Here is a 15438-nt window from a genome sequence, read left to right on the forward strand (position 1 = left end):
GTACTTGTCAAAAAGTCCTTGCTATGAATCTCTGTGAAGAGGAAGCATGTTTGCAAAGGCATAAGTATAAAACAATAACTGTCTATAAATGACAAAACACTTAAGAAGGCACAGTTAAAATCCTGATTACAATGCAATAGACAAAGAAACTTCATTACTACTGTGACATTTTAACATTTTCAGAAAATAACCAGAATTATGACTGATAAATTTTACCAGGACATACCAGATTTTTAAGAATTCCATGCAATTTCTAGAATATGTATATTAATAACATTTACCCATAATACAACCTAAGAAGACATATTACTCATTTGACAATACATCCTATGTAATTTAACATACCAAATGAACCTGATTAGTTTAATATCGCTTTTGGGATGCTTCAGGGGCCCTTCAAAACATCCCAAAGTTTAGCTAGAGGTCAAAGGAACTTCATTAGAATTTGATTTGGGCCATTTGTCAAAAATTTTTTTTAAAGTTTTAAAACATTTGGTCATATGAGATCAGCTGTCACTGTGAAATAATATTTATCCACTTAACCAGTGACAATAAATATTTCAAAGGCAATTACACAAAGTTATAACAGATTACGAATTAAAGGTAAAAGAAACTTTACAGTTTGTAGCCAAAAGGGGATCAACATTTTAGGAAAACTTTGATGCCAATAAAGATAAAAACTAAATTCAGGTTTTGCACCAGCTTATTTATAAAATTTTGCAATAAGGAGTTCATGATCTGAGCCACAGTCAGCTCCCGGTGTCGTTTTTGCTGTCCGTATAGAGCATCTCCATCTTTGTCTGCAAAGAAAATGATTAATCTGATTTTGGTATTGACCATCTGGTGATGTCCATATGTAGAGTCTTCTCTTGTGTTATTGGAAGAGGGTGCTTGCTATGACCAGTGTGTTCTCTTGGCAAAACTCCGTTAGCCTTTTCCCAGCTTCATTTTGTACTCCAAGGCCAAATTTGCCTGTTACTCTAGGTATCTCTTGACTTTCTACTATTGCATTCTAGTCCTCTCTGATGAAAAGGACATCTTTTTTTTTGGTGTTAATTCTACAAGTTCTTGTAGGTCTTCATAAAACTATTCAATTTCAGCTACTTTGGCATTAGTGGTTGTGGCACAGACTTGGATTACTATCATACTGAATGGTTTGCTTTGGAAAGAACTCAGATCATTCTGTTGTTTTTCAGATTGCACCCAAGTACTGTATTTCAGACTCTTTTGTTGACTACGAGAGTTATTCCATTTGTTCTAAGGGATTCTTGCCCACTGTAGTAGATATAATGATCATCTGAATTAAATTTGTCCTTTCAAGTCCATTTTAGTTCACTGATTCCTAAAATATCGATGTTCATGCTTGTTATCTCCTGTTTGACCACTTCCAATTTACCTTGATTCATGGACCTAACATTCCAGATTCCTATGCAATTCTGTTCTTTATAGCACTGGACTTTACTTTCACCACCAGACACATCCACAACTGAGTGTTGTTTCCACATTGGCTCAGCCTCTTCATTCCTTCTGGAGCTATTTCTCTGCTCTTCTCCAGTAACATACTGAGCACCTACCAACCTGGGGAGTTCATCTTTCAGTGTCATATCTTTTTGCCTTTTCATACAGTTCATGGTGTTCTCAAGAATGCTGAAGTGGTTTGCCATTCCCTTCTGCAGTGGACCACGTTTGTCAAAATTCAGATTTAAATTGAAATAGGGAAAATCACTAAGTCATTCAGGTAAGACCTAAATCAAATCCCCTACAATTATACAGTGGACGTAACAAGTAGATTCAGGGGATTAGATCTGATAGAGTGCCTGATGAGCTATGGACAGAGTTTCGTAACACTGAACAGGAGGCGGTGATCAAAACCAACCCCAAGGAGAATAAATGCAAAAAGGCAAAATGACTGTTTGAGGAGGCCTTACAGATAGCTTAGAAAAGAAGACAAGCAAATGGCAAAAAAGAAAATGAAAGATATACCCATCTGAATGCAGAGTTCCAAAGAACAGCAAGGAGAGATAAAAAAGCCTTCCTCAGTGATCAGTGCAAATAGAGGAAAACAATAGAATGGGAAAGACTAGAAATCTCTTCAAGAAAATTAGGGGTACCAAGGAAACATTTCATGCAAAGATGGGCTCAATAAAGAACAGAAATGGTATGGACCTAACAGAAGCAGATGGTGATTGCAGCCATGAAATTAAAAGACGCTTATTCCTTGGAAGGAAAGTCATGACCAACCTCCATGGGATTCTCCAGGCAAGAATACTGGAGTGGGTTGCCATTTCCTTCTCCAGGAGATCTTCCCAACCCAGGGATTGAACCCAGGTCTCCCGCATTGCAAGCAGACGCTTTACCATCTGAGCCACCAGGGAAGCTCAACCAACCTAGACAGCATATTAAAAAGTAGAGACATTACTTTTCCAACAAAGGTCCGTCTAGTCAAGGCTGTGGTTTTTCTAGTGGTCATGTATGGATGTGAGAGTTGGATGGTGAAGAAAGCTGAGCGATGAAGAATTGATGCTTTTGAAATGTGGTGTTGGAGAAGACTCTTGAGAGTCCCTTGGATTGCAAGGAGATCCGACCAGTCCATCCTAAAGGAGACCAGTCCTGGGTGTTCACTGGAAGGATGGATGCTGAGGCTGAAACTCCAATACTTTGGCCATCTCATGCAAAGAGCTGACTCATTGGAAAAGACCCTGATGCTGGGAGGGATTGGAGGCAGGAGGAGAAGGGGACGACAGAGTATGAGATGGCTGGATGGCATCACATACTCAATGCACTTGAGTTTGGGTGGACTCCAGGAGTTGGTGATGTACAGGGAGGCCTGGCGTGCTGTGATTCATGGGGTCGCAGAGAGTCAGACACGACTGGGTGACTGAAGTAAACTGAACAGAAGCAGAAGATATTAAAACGAGGTGGCAAGAATACACAGAAGAACTGTACAAAAAAGATCTTCATGATCCAGTTAACCACGATGGCATGATTACTCACCTAGAGCCAGACATCCTGGAGTGTGAAGTCAAGTGGGCCTTAGGAAGCCTCACTGCAAACAAAGCTAGTGGAGGTGAGGAATTCCAGCTGAGCTATTTCAAATCCTAAAAGATGATGCTGTGAAAATGCTGCACTCAGTATGCCAGCAAGTTTGGAAAACTCAGCAGTGGCCACAGGACTGGAAAAAGTCAGTTTTCATTCTAATCCCTAAGAAAGGCAATGCCAACGAATGCTCAAACTACCACACAATAGCACTCATTTCACATGCTAGCAAAGTAATGCTCAAAATCCTTCAAACTAGCTTCAACAGTATGTAAACTGAGAACTTCCAGATGTACAAGCTGGATTTAGAAAAGACAGAGAAACCAGAGATCAAACTGCAAACATCTGTTGGATCATAGAAAAAGCTAGAGAATTTTAAAAAAATCTACTTCTGCTTCACTGACTATGCTAAAACCTTTGATTATGTGGATCAGAACAAACTATGGAAAATTCTTAAAGAGATGGGAACACCAGACCAACTTACCTGCCTCCTGAGAAACCTGTACGATGCAGGTCAAGACGCAACAGTAAGAACTGGACACGGAACAAAGGACTGGTTCCAAGTTAGGAAAGGATTACATCAAGGCTGTATATTGCCACTCTGCTTATTTAACTTATATGCAAAGTATATCATGAGAAATGCTGGGCTGGATGAAGCACAAGTTGGAATCAAGATGGCTGGGGAAAATATCAATAACCTCAGATATGCAGATGACACCCCCTTATGGCAGAAAGCAAAGAGGAACTAAAGGGTCTCTTGATGAAAGTGAAAGAGGAGAGTGAAAAAGCTGGCTTAAAATTCAACATTCAGAAAACTAAGATCATGGCATTTGGTCCCATCACTTCATGGCAAATAGATGGGGAAACAATGGAAACAGTGACAGACTTTATTTTCCTGGGCTCCAAAATCACTGCAGATGGTGACTTCAGGCATGAAATTAAAAGACACTTGCTGCTTGGAAGAAAAGCTATGACAATCCTAGACAGTGTATTAAAAAGCAATGACATTACCTTGCTGACAAACGTCTGTATAGTCAAAGCTATGGTTTTTCCAGTGGTCATGTATGGATGTGAGAGTTGGGACTATAAAGAAAGCTGAGCGCCAAAGAATTGATGCTTTTGAACTGTGGTGTTGGAGAAGACTCTTGAGAGTCCCTTGGATTGTAAGATCAAACCAATCAATCCTAAAGGAAATCAGTCCTGAATATTCATTGGAAGGACTGATGCTGAAGCTGAAGCTCCAATACTTTGGCCATGTGATGCAAAGAGCTAACTCATTAGGAAAAACCCTGATGCTGGGAAAGATTGAAGGCAGGAGGAAAAGAGGACAACAGAGGACGAGATGGTTGGATGGCATCACCGACTCAATGGACATGCGTTTGAGCAAACTCTGGAAGATGATGAAGGGAAACCTAGCATGCATAGGGTAGCAGAGTCAGACACGACTGAGCAACTGAACAACAAAAATTTCTAAAATTTATTTACTCAATTAAATTTATTCTAAACTTAGCCTGACCACATATAAAACTCTTCTATTTCTTTTTCCATAAACCTTCCATAAATTTCTGTATCCATATTAGTTTGTCCTCTATTTTTATTTATTTGTTTTAATTTGTGCCTGTGCTGAGTCTTCATTGCTGTGCAGAGACTTTCTCTATTTGCAGAGGGCAGGAGCTATTCTCTAGTCGTTGCGCACAGGTTTCTCATGGCCATGGCTTCTCGTTGAGGTCAGGGAGAACAGGCTTCGTTAGTTGCAGCAGGTAGGCTCAGTTGTTACAGTTCATGGGCTCTAGTGCATTGGCTCAGTAGTTGTGGTGCACAGGCTCAGCTGCTCCACGGCGTGTGGGATCTTCCCAGACCAGGGACCAAACCCAAGTCCCTGGCATTGCAGGGCAGATTCTTAACCACTCAACCACCAGGGAAGCCCTGCCCCTTATTTTTTTCCCTACCCAGAAACAAACAGGTCTAGGACAAAAATTACTTTATTTTCAGTTTGTTGTTAAGTTGCCAAGTCGTTCCTACTCTGTGACACCATGAACTGCAGCACACCAGGCCAGCTTGTCTTTCACTGTCTCCCAGAGTTTGCTCAGATTCATGTCCATTGAGTCGGTGATGCTATCCAATCATCTCGTCCTCTGTCACTCCCTTATCCCTGCCCTTAATCTTTCCCAGGATCAGGGTCTTTTCCAGTGAACTGGCTCTTCACATCAGGTGGCCAAAGTATTGGAGCTTCAGCTTCAGCATCAGTCCTTCCAGTGAATATTCAGGTTTCTTTTCCCTTCAGTCAGTTCAGTTCAGTGGCTCAGTTGTGTCCGACTCTTTGCAACTCCATAAATCGCAACACGCCAGGCCTCCCTGTCCATCACCAACTCCCAGAGTTCACTCAAACTCATGTCCATCGAGTCGGTGATGCCATTCAGCCATCTCATCCTCTGTCATCCCCTTCTCCTCCTGCCCCTAATCCCTCCCAGCATCAGGGTCTTTTCCAGTGAGTCAACTCTTCGCATGAGGTGGCCAAAGTACTGGAGTTTCAGCTTTAGCATCAGTCCTTCCAAAGAACACCCAGGGCTGATCTCCTTTAGGATGGACTGGTTGGATCTCCTTGCAGTCCAAGGGACTCTCAAGAGTCTTCTCCAACACCACAGTTCAAAAGCATTGATTCTTCGGTGCTCAGCTTTCTTCACCATCCAACTCTCACATCCATACATGACCACAGGAAAAACCATAGCCTTGACTAGACAGACCTTTGTTCGCAAAGTAATATCTCTGCTTTTGAATATGCTATCTAGGTTGGTCATAACTTTCGTTCCAAGGAGTAAGCGTCTTTTAATTTCATGGCTGTAATCACCATCTGCAGTGATTTTGGAGCCCCAAAAAATAAAGTCTGACACTGTTTCCACTGTTTCCCCATCTATTTGCCATGAAATGATGGGACTGGATGCCATGATCTTCGTTTTCTGAATGTTGAACTTTAAGCCAACTTTTTCACTCTCCTCTTTCACTTTCATCAAGAGGCTTTTTAGTTCCTCTTCACTTTCTGCCATAAGGGTGGTGTCATCTGCATATCTGAGGTTATTGATATTTCTTCCGGCAATCTTGATTCCAGCTTGTGCTTCTTCCAGTCCAGCGTTTCTCATGATGTACCCTGCATAAAAGGTAAATAAGCAGGAAGACAATATACAGCCTTGACGAACTCCTTTTACTATTTGGAACCAGTCTGTTGTTCCATGTCCAGTTCTAACTGTTGCTTCCTGACCTGCATACAGATTTCTCAAGAGCCAGGTCAGGTAGTCTGGTATTCCCATCTCTTTCAGAATTTTCCACAGTTTATTGTGATCCACACAGTCAAAGGCTTTGGCATAGTCAACAAAGCAGAAATAGATGTTTTTCTGGAACTCTCTTGCTTTTTCCATGATCCAGCAGATGTTGGCAATTTGATCTCTGGTTCCTCTGCCTTTTCTAAAACCAGCTTGAACATCAGGAAGTTCACGGTGTACATATTGCTGAAGCCTGGCTTGGAGAATTTTGAGCATTACTTTACTAGCATGTGAGATGAGTGCAATTGTGTGGTAGTTTGAGCATTCTTTGGCATTGCCTTTCTTGGGGATTGGAATGAAAACTGACCTTTTCCAGTCCTGTGGCCACTGCTGAGTTTTCCAAATTTGCTGGCATATTGAGTGCAGCACTTTCACAGCATCATTTTCAGGATTTGGAATAGCTCAACTGGAATTCCATCACCTCCACTAGCTTTGTTCGTAGTGATGCTTTCTAAGGCCCACTTGACTTCACATTCCAGGATGTCTGGCTCTAGGTGAGTGATCACACCATTGTGATTATCTTGGTCGTGAAGATCTTTTTTGTACAGTTCTTCTGTGTATTCTTGCCACCTCTTCTTAGTATCTTCTGCTTCTGTTAGGTCCATACAATTTCTGTCCTTTATCGAGCCCATCTTTGCATGAAATGTTCCCTTGGTATCTCTAATTTTCTTGAAGAGATCTCTAGTCTTTCCCATTCTGTTGCTTTCCTTTATTTCTTTGCATTGATGGCTGAGGAAGGCTTTCTTATCTCTCCTTGCTATTCTTTGGAACTCTGCATTCAGATGCTTATATCTTTCCTTTTCTCCTTTGCTTTTCGCTTCTCTTCTTTTTACAGCTATTTGTAAGGCCTCCTCAGAGAGCCATTTTGCTTTTTTGCATTTCTTTTCCCTTAACAAAATGCAATTCCATTCCTCATACCTTCATTTATTGAAAACACCCTTTCTACTTTGCTACTATATACTGAAATGTTTCATTTATTATTTCTAGTAGCTTAAATTACATATTTAAATTAGAATCCACAACTGTTAAAACCTTACTTTCTAGTGAAGAATAAGAAGTAGGCAATTATGAACTATCATTTACATTTTCATTCGGTTAATTGGCAAACATAAATACCAGCAATAATTTCTAAAGAACTGTGCTCTTTTTATAGAAAATATCTCAATGTGGCACCAAATATTTGGTTTAGTTTCTCCATAAAAGAAAGTTAATTAATAATCATTAACTAATAATTATTATTAACTAATATTATTAACTAATAATCATTATTAACTAATAAATATTAACTAATAATCATTAACTAATGTTTAAGTTTCTTGTTTTATTAGAGAATGACTGAGATATTCAATATACTTTCATCATTTAACTTATTTAGCACAACTTTCCCTTGTGGCTCAGCTAGTAAAGAATCTGCCTGCAATGCAGAAGACCTGGGTTTGATCCCTGGGTTGGGAAGATCCCCTGGAGAAGGGAAAGGCTACCCAGTCCAGTATTCTGGCCTGGAGAATTCCATGGCCTATATAGTCCTTGGGGTCGCAAAGAGTGGGATACGACTGAGCAACTTTCACTTCACTTCACTTAAAACTTAAAGTTGCCACTTAAAGGTGGTCTTCCCTGGTGGTCAAGTGGTTAAGAATCCAACATGCAATGCAGGGGATACAAGTTCAATCCCTGGAAAGGGAACCAAGATGCCACATGCCGCAGAGCAATTAAGCCTACACACCATAACTAAAGAGCCCTTGTGCCACAACTACTGAAGCCATTTGTTCTGGAGCCCACATGTTGCAACTGCTGACCTCACATGACACAACTAGAGAGTCTTGGTATGCTGCAATGAAAGATCCCGTATAATGCAATGAAGATCCTACATGCTGCAGTTAAGACCCAATGCATCTGAAGAAATAAATATTTCAAACTAAATGAATCTAGTCACAGACATAGAGAACAGACTTATGGACATGAGCAGGGGCAGGAGGAGGAAGGAAAAGATGAGATGAATGGAGAGAGGAGCATGGAAGCATATACACTACCATGTGTAAAATAGATAGCCAATGGAAATTTGCTATATGACTCAGGGAACACAAACTGGGGCTTTGTAACAATCTAGCAGGGTGGGAAAGGGTGGGAGGTGGGAAGGAGTTTCAAGAGGGAGGGTACATTTGTATATATATGGCTAATATCATAAAGCACTTATCATTCAATTAAAAATAAATAAATTAAAAAATAAATCTGGAGAGAGTATTTTTAAGTAGAGATTCCTGAAACAATTTTTCTAAAGAGTTCACCAAAAACCTCTTTCCTCATTTACATTTAATTCATTTATAAAAAATTTCATTATACCAAGTTATTTTTCTTGCTAACAAATTTACAACATCTATAATAAAATCTCATTTGATTTTTATTAAGCCTAAGTACAATAAAGGTATACTTAATGTTGATGACTCTAAGACATGTATGTGTTAATTAAATCAACAAACCTTAATTCCATGTATTAATTTATAACTGAATATTTCATAGTTCATATGAACCTGAAATTCATCCTGGTCTGTTTCCTTTTATATTTCTGAGAATTTTTATAAGTGCTTAATTTGCAATTAAGCCAATTAACTAGAGCTCATTTACAAATTAATTTTGATAATACCATTCAAAGGTAAAGACATATGTGCACATATAGACAGATACAATCAGAGATCTCATAGTTTCATTTTAAAACTTAGTCATGAATCAGGTATTACAATATAAAACTCACTAGTTTATAACAATTGGAATAGGTTAAATTTTAAAAAGTCTCCTCCTTCCTTTTTTTCCCCTCAGTCTCAGGAATGATGATCTATGTAACTGTTCCTGAGAACCCTGGTCTCAAGGCATATTGAGAAGAAAGCAAGTGCTCCTAGAAGGACCTCTTCCTTCAAGAGTCAGAATTTTGAAGAGATGTTTTAACAAGCCAGTCTTCTCTTACAACTGCATAAAGGAGCCCATATTGACTATTTTCAGGGCAAAGTTTTCCTTTAATTCCCAATTAAGTATTTGTAAATTTAAGTTATGTATATACATAAACCTGGGGCTGGGGTGTTAGTCAGAGGTTGGCTTTCTGATACTCCTCGATTTTCTGTTTGAGAGTCTCTATTTCCCATCACTTCATGGGAAATAGATGGGGAAACAGTGGAAACAGTGTCAGACTTTATATTTTGGGGCTCCAAAATCACTGCAGATGGTGATTACAGCCATGAAATTAAAAGATGCTTACTCCTTGGAAGGAAAGTTATGTCCAACCTAGATAGCATATTCAAAAGCAGAGACATTACTTTGCCAACAAAGGTCCATCTAGTCAAGGCTGTGGTTTTTCCAGTGGTCATGTATGGATGTGAGAGTTGGACTGTGAAGAAGGCTGAGCGCCAAAGAATTGATGCTTTTGAACTGTGGTGTTGGAGAAGACTCTTGAGAGTCCCTTGGACTGCAAGGAGATCCGACCAGTCCATTCTGAAGGAGATCAGCCCTGGGATTTCTTTGGAAGGAATGATGCTAAAGCTGAAACTCCAGTACTTTGGCCACCTCATGCGAAGAGTTGACTCATTGGAAAAGACTCTGATGCTGGGAGGGATTAGGGGCAGGAGGAGAAGGGGAAGACAGAGGATGAGATGGCTGGATGACATCACTGACTCGATGGACGTGAGTCTGAGTGAACTCTGGGAGTTGGCGATGGACAGGGAGGCCTGGCATGCTGCAATTCATGGGGTCGCAAAGAGTCGGACACCACTGAGCGACTGAACTGAACTGACTGAACTGATTTCCCATTTTAAAGCTGAATTTGTCAGGGCTAAGATTACTAATAAAATTGTGTGGTAGGCCAGCAAGGTACTTGGTAGCATAAGTCCTCTAGGCATCACCCTAGAGTTGTTTTAGCCCCCTTACAAGGCTCAGTTTCTCCCTCAAGTGGTCCAAGACCACTGTGAATGCTCAGATCACCGAATGACCAATTCTTATACATGAATCCTGGATGAGCAATCTTTTAACTAGTAAGTGTGTTTCCCTATGGGACCACTGCACAGTATGAAATCCATAAATTTCTCAGTTGCTGAGAAAGCTTTAACTGACTGAGAGGGATCTTGTCCCTCTTCTTTGGAGCAAAGCTCTCATGTAATATCTTCATTTTTATCCTAACATATTTTAAAGGCAGCCAAATTGAGGGAAAGAGTCAGATCAGTTAGTCTCTTACCTAACTACTCAGCCCAGACCACTCAGTGAATTTCAACTGAGCAAACCCCAGTGTCTTTCAACTTCTCCCCACTCAGTATCTTTCAACTGGATGGGTTTTTTCCCAGTGTCTTTCAACAGACTCCACCTCCCCTCACCAATATCTTTCAGTTGAGATGGGCAGGTACCTGTTATACGCCTCCAAATGAAACTCAGAACCATCAACCAATACAAGAGGGCCAAGAACCAGAACAGACTCACCCAAATTGTCTTGAATTTCCAAGGAGGTGAATAGGTACAAGAGGCCTCTGCTGATACCAATATGCCAGTTCCTTGTAGAGTTTAGGTAAAGGAGAGAAGTTCCCTTTAGGTCCCTTCATGGTCGTTAAAAATATGGACTGGAAAAAAAAAATGTACGTGAAAGTTGTGAGTTCAGTTTCATTTGGGGTAAATGAGGACTATAGCCCAGAAGACAGCCTCTAAGATAACTCTGAAGAACTATTCTGAAGAGGTAAAGAGAGAGGTCACATATACCAATATGTGATATTGGTCAAGCACATATTTTGGCAGAACGTTGTTGCTAGTCATGAGGAGTAGATGTTTCCATTAATGATTTTAGTGATTCTTTCTGTAGATATGAGAAGAAATCAGGCTCATAAAATCTTCTCCTGACAAAGTCTAACTATCTGAAGGCCTGTTGTGCTACTTTTTCCTAGAGCACAGAATGCCTCATTCCTGATCTCTACCCTAAACTCCTTTCAGGATGTATTGAAGGTCAGCAACTGCAGTGGCTAGAGACTTCATTTTTGTAGTGCCAGATTGTGTGACAATTTTCAGTTGACACCACACACCAGCTGTGTGAACCTGCACAAGTCATTCATCTTTGAGAATGTCTTCTGAAGTGTAAAATGGGGATAATACCTATCTCACAGGACTTGCATAAGATTTAAATGAGAAAATATACATAAAGTACTTCAGATAGTACCTAGAAAATAATAGACTTAATTAATGGTAATTATATTAGAAAGAGTCCTAGTTTAGGTTTTAAGAATTCGGAAATGTAGTTTCATATGTCCCCTCAGTCATGTAGGTGGAACTAAATTGGGAAGAGTAAGTGAGAAGAAGTGACAGATATTTGGGGAAAAGATAAATATTTCTGGGGTTAGGGATTAAGAAGGACAAACTTCAGGATTTAGGAGATATAGAACAAAGTGTCTACAGTATTGGAAGACACAAATAGATTTTTTTTGTTTTGTTGTTGTTTTCAAGATTCAGAAGGATTAATAGGGGGAACTTTCAAAGCTTGGGGAAGAGAGAGAGGAGGAAGTACAGCAAGTGAAACCATGAAGGCCCCTATGGGTCTGCTGTGGGGCCCTCCCAGGTACAAATGCTTTCCATGTCACCAGTTTCTTGTCTGTAAGAAATAGGCATCATTCAGCCTCTTTGACCTTCCCTGAATTCCAATGGGCAGATTTGAACAGTTGCTAATCAGGGAAGAGATAGATTGAAGAAAGAAAGGAGGAGCAATCAAGGAACAGTAGTGCAGTATGGGGCAGTTACTCCTTGGAAGTAACTTGGAAGTAACACTTACTCCTTGGAAGGAAAGTTATGACCAGCCTAGACAGCATATTAAAAAGCAGAGACATTACTTTGCCAACAAAGGTCCGTCTAGTCAAGGCTATGATTTTCCCAGTAGTCATGTACGGATGTGAGAGTTGGACTACAAAGCAAGCTGAGTGCCGGAGAATTGATGCTTTTGAACTGTGATGTTGGAGAAGACTCTTGAGAGTCCCTTGGACTGCAAGGAGATCCAAACAGTCCATCCTAAAGGAAATCAGTCCTGAATATTCATTGGAAGGACTGATGCTGAAGCTGAAACTCCAATATTTTGGCCACCTGATGCAAAGAGCTGACTCACTGGAAAAGACTCTGATGCTGGGAAAGATCGAAGGCATGAGAAGAGGATGACAGAGGTTTGAGATGGTTGGATGGCATCACCGACTCAATGGACATGAGTTTGAGTAAACTTCTGGAGTTGGTGATGGACAGGGAGGCCTGGCGTGCTGCAGTCCATGGGGTCGCAAAGAGTCAGACACAACTGAGCGACTGAACTGAACTGAGATGAATTTAAACCTAAACCACCAACAGGCTTTTCATCACAAAATTCCAGGTGCATGTGGTTACAGGAATATTTTCTTAATCTATACATTTAAAACTGTTACAAACCCATTTTGAATGCTTTGATTTTTGAAGACTCAGGAATAGTTCCATTTTTTGTTTGTTTATTTATTATAGGTTCCTTATTTTGCAAATATATTAGAACTGGCTTCAAAGAGCAGGCAAGTATCTTGTATGATATTTAGCCAATCCATAATAGGTAAATCTGGCTGTAGCTGCCCTGAGAGAGACAATGGAAATATTAACCACTCTTAGGGGGAGCTTGGGAGTGTAAGCAGATAGGGTAGGATGGTCCTTGAAGAAGAACCAGGCAAGGCTTTTTTGACCGAAGCCATTTGGTGATCTAGGTCTGGCCACAATGTTTGCCCCTGAGCAGGTCTCAGTAATCAATGATCTTAAGAGAAGAAAAGAATGAATAAACATTGCCTGTTATTAGGCAAGAGAAATTGTAAAGACTCCCAGTTCTCTTTCAATGACAAAGATTAAGCTGAAGTGCTCAACAACCAGATCTACTGGAACCTAAAGGATAATGATGTTGACCTTGTATAAACTATGACTTCAATCAACTAAAGCTTGAACTCTGTCAACCACCCAAGCCCTTTCATGAATATACTTAAAACTTCCCCAGTTTTGCAGTTCTGGGAGACACTGCTTTGTGGAAGATCCCCAGTGTTCTCCTTACTTGCTGCAAGTAATAAATCCTTCCTTCTCTCTCTCTGACTTGGTTGGGTCTTGTGGCTCAACACCCACCAAGAGGTGAACTCAGTATGGAGGCTCCTGCTGGCTCCCTCACTGGGCTTTAATCCAGTCACACTGTTATGAAACAGGGGCTCTGAAGAAATTACTTGGGTCACTAAGGTCAGAGACTCATAAAGTTCCAGCATCCTCAAGGAATCCTCACTCCCTTGACCTTAAGGTTAACAGACTAAAGATAAAGGAGTCCTCTGTGCTTCCCACCTCAGGGGCAGGAAGAAGAGCAGAAATGCTTCAAGAAGGCTTATGCAGATATGTCTTGAAACAGACTTGGAAAGATCAATGATTCAGAATGAGGTAAGCAAACTTGTTGAGGCAAGTCCCATTCAAATGTTCAAGGCAGTAAAGTGGTCTGAGGTGTCCACAGAAGTACTAAGAACAATAATTAAACAGAATTTCGCAATCTCTTCCAAACCTTTTGCTGCCATGGGACTTTTCCTTCAAACAAGCTTCTGTCGGAGTCCAAATACAAACCCATGTGAAAGCAGGTTGCTCTAGTTTCAGAAGGGTCGGGGAGGGGTTGGGCACGGTTAAAAAAAAAAAAAAGTCTATTAATAAAATTAGAAAATTGTAAATCATCATGGGAGAAAACCTTTGAATTCATATTTATATCATAGTCTAAAGAAACACTGATCAGAAAGTGAAGTTCCCCAAACCGACACTTCATTAGTTTTTAAAGTGAAGAGCTTTTGGATTTTAAGGACATTTTTACTTAAGGCTGGAGAAGGAAATGGCAACCCACTCCAGTACTCTTGCCTGGAAAATCCCATGGACGGAGCCTGGCGGGCTACAGTCTATGGGGTCGCAAAGAGTCGGACACGACTGAGCGACTTCACTTACTTAAAGGCATGGGAATAGGGAATATGATTTTTAGTCACATGGAAATGAGCCTTCGATGGAAATTTTCAGATTTAAGGACTGTGTTCTGCAGGCCCGGGGCAATGAGTCCCCAGGCCCCACCAGGTGGCGCGCATATTCGGCATTTCCAGAACGTTTAGTTCTCTAACTCTAGGGTCAGACGGCCTGCCTCGTGCTTTGTAGGTTTAGGAAATCCGATTGGATGTCACGCTGGAGAAAATAACACTTCTGTTCTTCTGTTGTAAACTTCTTCCCTTTCACTTTCGTCCCAACTAGACAAATCCGCCTAACCTTGGTGTTGCCAAGGCGTCTTAACGTTTCAGAAAAGGAAGGGGTAAAAAAATCCCAGCCATTCCAAGCAGTAAGACCAGAAGAACCTTCTGGCGGCGTCTGGCGCACCAGGAGGAAGCCTGGGAAGCTGGAGACGTTTTAGTTTAAGGCTTCGCCAACCACGTGATCGTCTCTGGACTCAGTTTCTTCATCTTTAACATGGCTCTGAGCCATACCAGCCCGTGGCATCCGTGGCAGGGTAGTCGGACCAACCTCAGCTTAAGTTATATAATTCCTAGTTAAATCTATGTAAAAGTGGGATGTCATCTGGTATGGTTAAATGAAAACTTTCGTCGCGCCGGAAGTGTCACAGACAAAAATGGGTTTATTATTATTGCTTCCCTTTGTTAACTCATTACCCTCCGGAGGGATGCCCCCTCAGTCTGACAAAGTACCCATTTTCCCCCCTCATTCTTCTAAAATTCATATTCAAGGGAGGTTTTAGAACTCCAAGCTGAAACGTGTTAAGGGACAGATGGCCGTGAGGGGCCAGCGGCACTTCGGAAAGCGAGGGCGGTTACTTCACAAACGCTCCGTCAGGGCCTTTCTCCCTCCACAGCCCCGGCCCCCAGCCCTCAGACTGCGGCCAGAGGACCTCCGCCGCCCTAAAGGTAGCCTCCCGCTCCCTACCTCCTGAGGTTGCTCCACAGGCGCTTCCCGGAGGCGCGCCCCGCGGCGGGGAACGCTCGGCCCCGCCCCCGTGCGTCACCGCGTACTAGCGCAGAGGCGTTTCCCGGGGCGTGCCGCGGTTGCTAGGCGACCGCGCCGCTCC

At 41.4% G+C, this 15438-nt stretch overlaps 1 long non-coding RNA gene across 1 annotated transcript in view; it reads right to left on the reverse strand.

Moving 5' to 3' along the window:
• Nucleotides 1-15403, reverse strand: part of LOC113906340 — a 29524-nt gene extending 14121 nt beyond the window's left edge. Inside the window, exons 1-2 of the long non-coding RNA XR_003514849.1 lie at nt 15297-15403; nt 10809-10945 (exon numbers count right to left, since the gene is read on the reverse strand). This is a non-coding gene — a long non-coding RNA (uncharacterized LOC113906340). The remainder of the gene's footprint in view (nt 1-10808; nt 10946-15296) is intronic.
• Between the last annotated feature and the right edge of the window lie 35 nt (nt 15404-15438).

This window comes from Bos indicus x Bos taurus, chromosome 16, assembly GCF_003369695.1.
Source record: "Bos indicus x Bos taurus breed Angus x Brahman F1 hybrid chromosome 16, Bos_hybrid_MaternalHap_v2.0, whole genome shotgun sequence".
NCBI lineage: Eukaryota > Metazoa > Chordata > Mammalia > Artiodactyla > Bovidae > Bos > Bos indicus x Bos taurus.